The sequence below is a fragment of the Triticum dicoccoides genome, chromosome 2B (assembly GCF_002162155.2).
Source record: "Triticum dicoccoides isolate Atlit2015 ecotype Zavitan chromosome 2B, WEW_v2.0, whole genome shotgun sequence".
Lineage (NCBI taxonomy): Eukaryota > Viridiplantae > Streptophyta > Magnoliopsida > Poales > Poaceae > Triticum > Triticum dicoccoides.
This window is the reverse complement of record NC_041383.1, coordinates 647,769,172-647,781,428: the sequence shown is the minus strand read 5'-3', so window position 1 is coordinate 647,781,428 and position 12,257 is coordinate 647,769,172.

The following is a 12,257-nucleotide window of genomic DNA, read 5'->3' as shown; positions in this document are numbered from 1 at the left end:
GTTTTTGTTCTAGTGCTTTATTCATTGCAAATTTTTGCTGCATAGGTGACCCAGTTCTTGAGCTTGAATGCAAATTTATGAGGTCCCAAGTAATTCTAATGCATGATATAGGCTCTAGGCACTTGTGGGAGTAGTTGCTACCAATCTTGTTTAGTTTGATTCACTTTTATTTCGGAGTTACTAAAAATTTCAGAAATTTTTAGAAAATGGTAAGGAGATTTTTGAGGGGCTCTTCTAGCCAAGGCTCCAAGGATAAACAAGCTAAAGAGAAGGAAAAGGCCAAGTATAATCTTCCTCGCGTAGCGGAAGTACTGCCGTGTGAATGGCTTTGTGATAATTTCTTGAGAGAAGCCAGGATTTATGAAGACTTTTATTCTTTGGTTGAAAATGGGGGCCTCACCGACTTCCTCCACGACTGGATCAATCAGTATCTCTTAGTCACCAATACTTTCGTGCAAAACTTTTATTATCATCCCAAGATTTCACCTCCATCAGTATCATTTCATTTATATGATGAATTCAAGGAAATGTCTTTACGTAATTTTTGCGCGGTTTGTAGAATACCCTTTGAGGGCAGCTTAGATGAACCACGTCGTAAAGATGTGGATGGTTTTGTTAACACTATTGTTGTAGGGGATCCGAAGAAGGGTTTCGATGCGAGAATCACTAGCATACACTTTCCTGTTTTACGCTACATTGCCATATTTGCTAGTCGATGCTTAATGGGTCGTGGAAATAGTGGAAACTTCAGTGTTCTGGATATTATTATTTTGTTCCATGCCTTGTTTGGTGATAACAGTTTTAGTATGGGTGTCGTTATTGCTAAATGGCTAAGCCTGAACCATAGGAAGGGCCCCATCTTTGGAGGTATCTATGTTGCACGCCTTGCTAAACATTTTGAGATACCTATTAGGCACTATGAGAAAGAGGAGACACTGCTGCCTCATACCTTTTAGATAACAGGAACATGGTAGCACATGAGTTTATTGTTCATAATGATGATAAGATGCTCCTGTATAACCTGAGATTTAATAAGAAACACAATGAGATTATTACCCTGCCTGCGCCTCTGTTGTTTGATTTGACTGCAGTTAATTATCTTGTCTCGCCGGAAGCGGTGTACGCTCATTGAGGCCAGACAGCCGCTCCAGAGCCTGAGCCGGAACCTCCACTGGACCCTTATCATCCATCATCTTATCAGTGGGATCCGAAGGAGATCGCTAGCCAGTGGTATCCTGATGACACTCCTCAGTACACCGGGGAGAGTAGCCGCGGTCCTTGGCATTAGACCAACTTAGGCCAAAAGCCTAAGCTTGGGGGAGTACGTATTTCTCACCGACTTTACATTCATGTTCACACACTATTCTAGTTGTCGGTGCTCATACTCTTTCATTGTATTATCCATGCTACTTTAATTTCTTTTTCTAGCTTTCTTCTTGTGTGTTTGTTAAACCTTAAGAAAATCAAAAAAATAGTTAGTTTACTTTCCATGCTTGTAGTAGTAATTAATATGAAAACCCAAAAAGATTTATCATTCTTCTTTTACTTGTTGGGAGCTTTCCCGTGTAAATAGTTTTATTTCTTTTCTTTCCTTTGGGGGTCGAGAGTAGAAGACCATATTGAAAATGCTTAGTGGCTCTCATATGCATGATTGTTTATTTAACTTAGAGCCCATATTACTTTGTCTTCTCTCTTCAATTGAATGCTTGCAGATTCCAGCGTAGTCCAATGCACATGCACTATTATTATTATACATACCATTCGGTCGTGCAAGTGAAAGGCAATAATGACGATATATGATGGACTGATTGAGATGAGAGAAGCTGGTATGAACTCGACCTCTTTTGTTTTTGTAAATATGATGAGTTCATCGTTCCTGATTCAGCCTATTATGAGTAAACATGTTTGCAATGACATTTAGAGATTATAGTTGCTTATGCCATGCTTGATTAGCTAGGAGCTTATAATGGTTTACCTTGCGTGCCAACATGCTATTAAAATGATTGTGATGTGGTATGATGGGATGGTATCCTCCTTCGAATGAATTGAGTGACTCGACTTGGCACATGTTCACGCATGTAGTTGAAAACAAATCAACATAGCCTTCACGATATTTATGTTCATGGTGGATTATATCCTACTCATGCTTGCACTCGGTGTTGATTAATTTTAATGCATGTTCATGACTGTTGTCGCTCTCTCAGTTGGTCTCTTCCCAGTCTTTTGCTAGCCTTCACCTGTACTAAGCGGGAATACTGCTTGTGCATCCAAACTCCATAAACCCCAAAGTTATTCCATATGAGTCCACCATACCTTCCTATATGCGGTATTTACCTGCCGTTCCAAGTAAATTTGTATGTGCCAAACTCCAAACCTTCAAATGAAATTATGTTTTGTATGCTCGAGAAGCTCATGTTTCAACTAGGGTTGTCTGTATCTTCCATGCTAGGTGGGTTATTCTCAAGAGGATTGGACTCCGCTCCTCATTCACGAGAAAATGGCTGGTAACCGGGATGCCCAGTCCCATGATCAAAAAAATCAAAGCAAATCAAAATAATTAAACAAAACTCCCCCAGGGATGTTGTTAGTTGGAGGCACTCGTTGTTTCGAACAAGCCATGGATTGATGCTTGTCGGTGGTGGGGGAGTATAAACTTTTACCTTTCTGTTAGGGAACCACCTATAATGTATGTAGCATGGAAGATATCGCCATCTCATAGTTGTTGCGTTGACAGTGAAAGTATGCCACTCAAAATGTTATTCATCTCTATTTTAAAATCGAGCTCTGGCACCTCTACAAATCCCTGCTTCCCTCTGCGAAGGGCCTATCTATTTACTTTTATGTTGAGTCATCACCCTCTTATTAAAAAGCACCCGCTGGAGAGCACACTGTCATTTGCATTCATTACTATTAGTTTATATTGGGTATGACTTGACTGGATCTCTTTTACCATGAATTACAATGTTTAGTCAGTCCTTGATCTTTAAAGGTGCTCTGCATTTATGTTTTGCGGTCTCAGAAAGGGCTAGCAAGATACAATCTTGTTATATCATTATATGATTGTTTTGAGAAAGTGTTGTCATCCGAGTTTTATTATTATTGCTCGTTAGCTGATTATGCCATTGACACGAGTAAACATGAGACCTAAAGTGTTATTGTGAATATGGTTAGTTCATAATCTTAGCTAAAAACTTGAATGCTGGCTTTACATATTTACAACAACAAGAGCAAACAGAGTTTGTAAAAGTTTTTTCTTTATCACTTTCAGTTTATCAACAAAATTGCTTGAGGACAAGCAAAGGTTTAAGCTTGGGGGAGTTGATACGTCTCCAATGTATCTACTTTTCCAAATAATTTTGCCCTTGTTTTGGACTCTAAGTTGCATGATTTGAATGAAAGTAACCCGGACTAACGTTGTTTTCAGCAGAACTGCCATGGTGTTGTTTATTGTGCAGAAAACAAAAGTTCTTGGAATGACCTGAAAATCCACGGAGATAACTTTTGGAAAATATAAAAAATATTGGCAAAAGAATCAAGGCCAGGGGCCCACACCCTGTCCACGAGGGTGGGGGTAGCGCCCCCTCCCCCTGGGCACACCCCCATGTCTCGTGGGCCCCCTGACGCTCCACCGACCTCAACTCCAACTCTATATATTCCGTTTCGCAGAGAAATAAATTAGAGAGAAAGTTTCATCGCGTTTTACGATACGGAGCCACTGCCAAGCCCTAATCTCTCTCGGGAGGGCTGATCTGGAGTCCGTTCGGGGCTCCGGAGAGGGGGATTCATCGCCGTCGTCATCATCAACCATCCTCCATCACCAATTTCATGATGCTCACCGCCGTGCGTGAGTAATTCCATCGTAGGCTTGCTGGACGGTGATGGGTTGGATGAGATTTACCATGTAATCAAGTTAGTTTTGTTAGGGTTTGATCCCTAGTATCCACTATGTTCTGAGATTGATGTTGCTATGACTTTGCTATGCTTAATGCTTGTCACTAGGGCCCGAGTGCCATGATTTCAGATCTGAACCTATTATGTTTTCATGAATATATGTGAGTTCTTGATCCTATCTTTCAAGTCTATAGTCATCTATTATGTGTTATGATCCGACAACCCCGAAGTGAAAATAATCGGGATACTTCTCAGTGATGGCCGTAGTTTGAGGAGTTCATGTATTCACTATGTGTTAATGCTTTGGTCCGGTACTCTATTAAAAGGAGGCCTTAATATCCCTTAGTTTCCACTAGGACCTCGCTACCATGGGAGGGTAGGACAAAAGATGTCATGCAAGTTCTTTTCCATAAGCACGTATGACTATATTCGGAATACATGCCTACATTATATTGATGAACTGCAGCTAGTTCTGTGTCACCCTATGTTATAGCTATTACATGAGGAATCGCATCCGACATAATTATCCATCACTGATCCAATGCCCATGAGCTTTTCACATATTGTGCTTTGCTTATTTACTTTTCTGTTGCTACTGTTACAACTACTACAAAACTGTTATCTTTACTTTTTGCCACTGTACCATTACTATCATACTACTTTGCTACTAAATACTTTGCTGCAGATACTAAGTTATCCAGGTGTGGTTGAATTAACAACTCAACTACTAATACCTGAGAATATTCTTTGGCTCCCCTTTAGTCGAATCAATAAATTTAGGTTGAATACTTTACCCTCGAAAGTTGTTGCGATCCCCTACACTTGTGGGTTATCAAGGTCCTGGGGGCCCACGAGGCAGGGGGCGCGCCCTCACCCTCGTGGACAGGGTGTGGGCCCCTTGGCGTTGATTCTTTCACAAATATTTTTAATTAATTCCAAAAAAGTTGCTCAGTGGATTTTCTGGTCATTCTGAGAACTTTTATTTCTGCACAAAAATAACACCATGGTCCATGGCAGTTCTGCTCAAATTAGCGTCAGTCCTGGTTAGTTCCATTCAAATCATGCAAGTTAGAGTCCAAAACAAGGGCAAAAGTGTTTGGAAAAGTAGATACGACGGAGACAGATCAACTCCCCCAAGCTTAAACCTTTGCTTGTCCTCAAGCAATTCAGTTGACAAACTGAAAGTATTAAAGAAAAACTTTTACAAACTCTGTTTTCTCTTGTTGTTGCAAATATGTAAAGCCAGCATTCAAGTTTTCAGCAAATATTATGAACTAACCGTATTCAAAATAACACTTAGGTCTCATGTTTACTCATATCAATGGCATAATCAACAAGCAAGCAATGATAATAAATCTCAGATGACAACACTTTCTCAAAACAATCATAATATGATATAACAAGATGGTATCTCGCTAGCCCTTTCTGAGACCGCAAAACATAAATGCAGAGCACCTTTAAAGATCAAGGACTGACTAAACATTGTAATTCATGGTAAAAGAGATCCAGTCATAGTTATACCCAATATAAACTAATAGTAATGCATGCAAATGATAGCGGTGCTCTCCAGCGGGTGCTTTTTAATAAGAGGGTGATGACTCAACATAAAAGTAAATAGATAGGCCCTTCACAGAGGGAAGCAGGGATTTGTAGAGGTGCCAGAGCTCGATTTTGAAATAGAGATAAATAACATTTTGAACGGTATAATTTCACTGTTAACATAACAACTGAGAGATCTCGATATCTTCCATGCTACACACATTATAGGCGGTTCCCAAACAGAATGGGAAAGTTTTTACTCCCCTTCACCAACAAGCATCAATCCATGGCTTGCCCGAAACAACGGGTGCCTCCAACTAACAACAATCCTCAGGGAGTTCGGTTTAATAATTTTGATTTGATTTGAGCATGGGACTAGGCATCCCAGTGACCAGCCATTTTCTCGTGAATGAGGAGCGGAGTCCACTCCTCTTGAGAATAATCTGCCTAACATGGAAGATACAGACAGCCCTAGTTGATACATGAGCTGCTCGAGCATACAAAACAGAATTTCATTTGAAGGTTTGGAGTTTGCACATACAAATTTACTTGGAACATCAGGTAGATACCGCATATAGGTAGGTATGGTGGACTCATACGGAATAACTTTGGGGTTTATGGAGTTTGGATGCACAAGCAGTATTCCCGCTTAGTACAGGTGAAGGCTAGAAAGAGACTGGGAAGCGACCAACTAGAGAGCGACAACAATCATGAACATGCATTAAAATTAATCAACACCGAGTGCAAGCATGAGTAGGATATAATCCACCATGAACATAAATATCGTGAAGGCTATGTTGATTTTGTTTCAACTACATGCATGAACATGTGCTAAGTCAAGTCACTCGAATCATCCAAAGGAGGATACCACCCTATCATACCACATCACAACCATTTTAATAGCATGTTGGCACGCAAGGTAAACCACTATAAGTTCCTAGCTAATTAAGCATGGAATAAGTAACTATAATCTCTAATTGTCATTGCAAACATGTTTATTCATAATAGGCTGAATCAGGAATGATGAACTAATCATATTTACAAAAACAAGAGAGGTCGAGTTCATACTAGCTTCTCTCATCTCAATCAGTCCATCATATATCGTCATTACTGCCTCACTTGCACGACCGAACAATGTGGATAATAATAATAGTGCACGTGCATTGGACTAACCTGGAATCTGGAAGCATTCAATTCAAGGGAGAAGACAAGGTAATATGGCCTCTTGGTTAAATCAACAATAATGCATAAAAGAGCCACTCAACATTTTGATTATGGTCTTTTCCTCTCGACCCCCAAAGAAAATAAATAAAACTATTTACACGGGAAAGCTCCCAACAAGCAAAAGAAGAACGGGAAATCTTTTGGGTTTTCTTTTAATTACTACTACAAGCATGGAAAGTAAACTAACTAATTTTTTGGTTTTTTCTTAAGTTTTATCAAACACACAAGAAGAAAGCAGGAAAGAAAATAAACTAGCATGGACAGTACAATGAAAAAGTATGAGCACCAACAACTAGAGTGAGTGTGTGAACATGAATGTAATGTCGGTGAGAAATCCGTACTCCCCCAAGCTTAGGCTTTTGGCCTAAGTTGGTCTATGCCCATGGATGGCCTGGCGAATATCCGAAGCTGTAACCGGGGTCGTACTGAGATGTGTCATCTTACTGCCACTGGCTGGCGATCTCCTCCGGATCCCACTGATAATAGGATGGTCGATAAGGGTCAAGTGGTGGTTCCGGCTCAGGCTCTGGAGCTGATGTCTGGCCCCGGAACACATAAACGGCCTCCGGCAAGACGAGGTAAGGGCCTGCAGTTAAGTCAAACAAAGAGGGTGAGGCAGGATAATAGTCTCACTGTGAGTTTTATGAAATATTAAACTATACTTAAGCATCTTCTCATCATTTTTAACAATAAACTCATGCACTACCATGCTCTTATAATCTAGAAAAGTAGGGGGCGGCAGCTTTTCCTCTTTATCATAATGCCTAATAGGTATCCTGAAGTATTCAGCAAGGCGTGAAGCATAGATACCTCCAAAGATGGGGCCCTTTGTATGGTTCAGACTTAATCGTTTAGCAATAATAGCGCCCATACTAATAGATCTATCACGAAATAAAGCATGGAACAAAATAATAATATCAGGAACACTAAGGTTTCCATAGTTTCCGTGACCAATTAAGCATCTACTAGCAAATATTGCAAAGTAACATAGAACAGGAAAGTGTATGCTAGTAATTCTTGTATCTGAAACCTTCCTCATTTCCCCTACAGTAATAGTATTAATAAATCCATCCACATCTTTACGATGTGGTTCCTCTAAGCTGCCCTCGAAGGGTATCTTGCAAACCGCACAAAATTCATATAGTGACATCTCCTTAGCCTCATCATATAAATGAAACTCTACTGAAGGAGGTGATTTCTTAGGATGAAAGTAAAAAAATGCACGAAAGTATTAGTGAGTAAGAGATACTGATCGAGCTGGTCGTGGAGGAAGTCGGTGAGGCCCGCATTATCAGCCAAAGAATAAAAATCATCATGAATACCGACTGCTTTCAAGAAATCATCACAAGGCCATTCACACAGCCGCACTTCCGCGATGTGAGGGAGATTATACTTGGGCTTTTTATTCTCCTTAGCTTGTTTCTCCTTTGAGCTTTGGCTAGAAGAGCCCCTCAAAAATCTCTTCATCATTTTTTGAAAATTTCTGAAATTTTTAGTAACTCAAAATAAAAGTGAACCAAACTCAATAAAATTGATAGCAACCACTCCTACAAATGCCTAGAGACTATATCATGCATTAGAATTACTTGGGACCATATAAATTTGACATGCAAGCTCAAGAACAGGGTCACATAGGCAGCAAAAAATTGCAATGAATAAAGCTCTAGAACAAATAACTAATTGGACCATTGGAGGAGTCACATACCAAGGAACAATCCCCCAAAGCAGTTTTGTGAATGGAGTTTTGAGCAAGGAGATCTAAAATGGCAGCAAAATGAGCTAGAACTCGTGCTTGAGCTGGATAGTGATTTTTTGGGAGGAAGAAGAAGTGTATGGGTGCAGGAATAAGTGGAGGGGGGCCACCATGGGCCCATGAGGCAGGGGGCGCACCCAGGGGGTAGGGCGCGCCCCTGACCCTCGTGGCCAGGTGCCAGCTCCCCAAGCTGTGTTCTCAGTGCCAAATATTCTCAAATATTCCAGAAAAAAATCATATTAAATTTGCAGGGCATTTGGAGAACTTTTATTTTTAGGGTATTTTTTATTGCATGGATAATTCAGAAAACAGATAGAAAATACTATTTTTGCTTTATTTATTCTAAATAACAGAAAGTACAAAGAGGGTACAGAAGGTTGTGCCTTCTAACTTCATCCATCTCATGATCATCAAAAGGAATACACTAACAAGGTTGATCAAGTCTTGTTAACAAACTCATTCCGAATAACATGAAACTGGAGAAATTTCGAATAACACTAGTTTACCTCAACAGGGATATGTACATCCCCAATAATAAGAATATCATATTTCTTCTTGACAGTAGGAAGAGGAAATTCAAAACCTCCAATAATAATAGTTGGAATTTTTCTAATAGAATTGATGCTATGAACTTGAGGTTGTTTCCTTGGAAAATGTACCCTATGCTCATTACCATTAACATGAAAAGTGACATTGCCTTTGTTGCAATCAATAATAGCCCCTGCAGTGTTCAAAAAGGGTCTACCAAGGATAATCGACATACTACATCCTCGGGAATATCAAGAATAACAAAGTTCGTTAAGATAGTAACGTTTGCAACCACAACAGGCACATCCTCACAAATACCGACAGGTATAGCAGTTGATTTATCAGCCATTTGCAAAGATATTTTAGTAGGTGTCAGCTTATTCAATTCAAGTCTACGATATAAAGAGAGAGGCATAACACTAACACCGGCTCCAAGATCACATAAAGCAGTTTTAACATAGTTTCTTTTAATGGAGCAAGGTATAGTTGGTACTCCTGTATCTCCAAGTTTCTTAGGTATTCCACCCTTAAAAGTGTAATTAGCAAGCATGGTGGAAATTTCATCTTCAGGTACCTTTCTTTTATTTGTAATGATATCTTTCATGTATTTAGCATAAGCATTAGCTTTAAGCATATCAGTTAAGTGCATACGTAAGAAGATAGGTCTAATCATTTCAGCAAAGCACTCAAAATCCTCATCATCCTTTTTCTTGGATGGCTTAGGAGGAAAAGGCATGGGTTTCTAAACCCATGGTTCTCTTTCTTTACCGTGCTTCCTAGCAATGAAGTCTCTCTTATCATAACGTTGATTCTTTGATTATGGGTTATCAATATCAATAGCAGGTTCAATCTCTACATCATTATTATTGCTAGTTTGAGCATCAACATGAACATTATCATTAACATTATCACTAGGTTCATGTTCATCACCAGATTGTGTCTCAGCATCAGAAATAGAAATATCATTGGGATTCTTAGGTGTGTCTACAACAGGTTCATTAGAAGCATGCAAAGTCCTATCATTTTTCTTTTTCTTCTTTTTGGAAGGACTAGGTGCATCTACATTATTTCTCTAAGAATCCTGCTCAATTCTCTTAGGGTGGCCTTCAGGATACAAAGGTTCCTAAGTCATTTTACCCGTTCTAGTAGCCACTTTAACAGCAAAGTCATGTTTATTATTTAACTCATTGAGCAAATCGTTCTGAGCCTTAAGTACTTGTTTTGCTTGAGTGTTAACCATAGAAGCATGTTTACTAATGAGTTTAAGTTCACCTTTAACTCTAGCCATATAATCACTCAAGTGTCCAATCATATAAGCATTACTTTTTAATTGTCTACCAACATAAGAATTGAAGTTTTCTTGTCTAGCCATAAAGTCATCAAATTCATCCAAGCATTGGCTAGCAAACTTTGTAGACGGGATTTCAACTTTATCATATCTATAGAGAGAATTTACCTTTACTACCTGTGTCGAGTTATCAATACCATGTGTTTCTTCAATAGGTGGTATATTAAGACCATATATTTCTTCAACATGAGGTAAATTCTTAACATCTTCAGCTTTAATGCCTTTCTCTTTCATAGATTTCTTTGCCTCTTGCATATCTTTAGGACTGAGAAATAAAACACCCCTTTTCTTCGGAGTTGGCTCAGGAGTTGGCTCAGGAAATATCCAATTATTTTCATTAGCGAACATATTATTCAATATCAATTCAGCTTGATCAACTGTTCTTTCCCTGAAAACACAACCAGCACAACTATCCAAGTGGTCCTTGGAAGCATGAGTTAGTCCACTATAAAAGATATCAAGTATTTCATTTTTCTTAAGAGGATGATCGGGCAAAGCATTAAGTAATCGGATAAGCCTCCCCCAAGCTTGTGGGAGACTCTCTTCTTAAATTTGCACAAAATTATATATTTCCCTCAAGGCAGCTTGTTTCTTATGAGCAGGGAAATATTTAGCAGAGAAGTAATAAATCATATCCCGGGGACTACGCACACAACCAGGATCAAGAGAATTAAACCAAGTTTTAGCATCACCCTTTAATGAGAATGGAAATATCTTAAGGATATAATAGTAGCGGGATTTCTCATCATTAGTGAACAGGGTGGATATATCATTCAATTTAGTAAGATGTGCCACAACAGTTTCAGATTCATAGCCATAAAAAGGATCAGATTCAACCAAAGTAATTATCTCAGGATCGACAGAGAAATCATAATCCTTATCAGTAACAAAGATAGGTGAAGTAGCAAATGCAGGGTCATATTTCATTCTAGCATTCAGAGACTTCTGTTTCAGCTTAGCTAGTAACTTCTTAAGATCAGATCTATCATTGCAAGCAAGAAAATCTCTAGCAGTTTCTTCATCCATAACATAACCTTCAGGAACAACAGGAAATTCATATTTAGAGTGAGAACCTTCATCATCACTATCTTCAATAATATCAGTTTCAAGAATTTCATTCTCTCTAGCCCTAGCAAGTTGTTCATCAAGATATTCACCTAATGGCACAGTAGTATCAAGCATAGAAGTAGTTTCATCATAAGTATCATGCATAGTATAAGTGGCATCATCAATAACATGCGACATATCAGAATTAATAGCAGAAGCAGGTTTAGGTGTCGCAAGTTTACTCATATTAGAAGGAGAATCTAGTGCAAAGCTAGATGGCAGTTCCTTACCTCCCCTCGTAGTTGAGGGATACATTTTAGTTCTTTCGTCTTTCAAGTTCCTCATAGTGATCAGCAGATATCAACCCCAAGTGACTCAAAGAATAGAGCTATGCTCCCCGACAACGGCGCCAGAAAATAGTCTTGATAACCCACAACTATAGGGGATCGCAATAGTTTTCGAGGGTAGGGTATTCAACCCAAATTTATTGATTCGACACAAGGGGAGCCAAAGAATATTCTCAAGTATTAGCAGTTGAGTTGTCAATCCAACCACACCTGGATAACTTAGTATCTGCAGCAAAGTATTTAGTAGCAAAGTAGTATGGAAGTAATGGTAACAGTAGCAAAAGTAACGGTAGCAGTTTTGTAGTAATTGTAACAGCAGCAGCGGTAAAGTAACTAAGCAAAGAGCAATATGTGAAAAGCTCGTAGGCGTTGGATCAGTGATGGATAATTATGTCGAATGTGATTCCTCATGTAATAGTTATAACATAGGGTGACATAGAACTAGCTCTAGTTCATCAATGTAATGTAGGCATGTATTCTGAATATAGTCATACGTTCTTATGGAAAAGAACTTGCATGACATCTTTTGTCCTACCCTCCCATGGCAGCGGGGTCCTAATGGAAACTAAGGGATATTAAG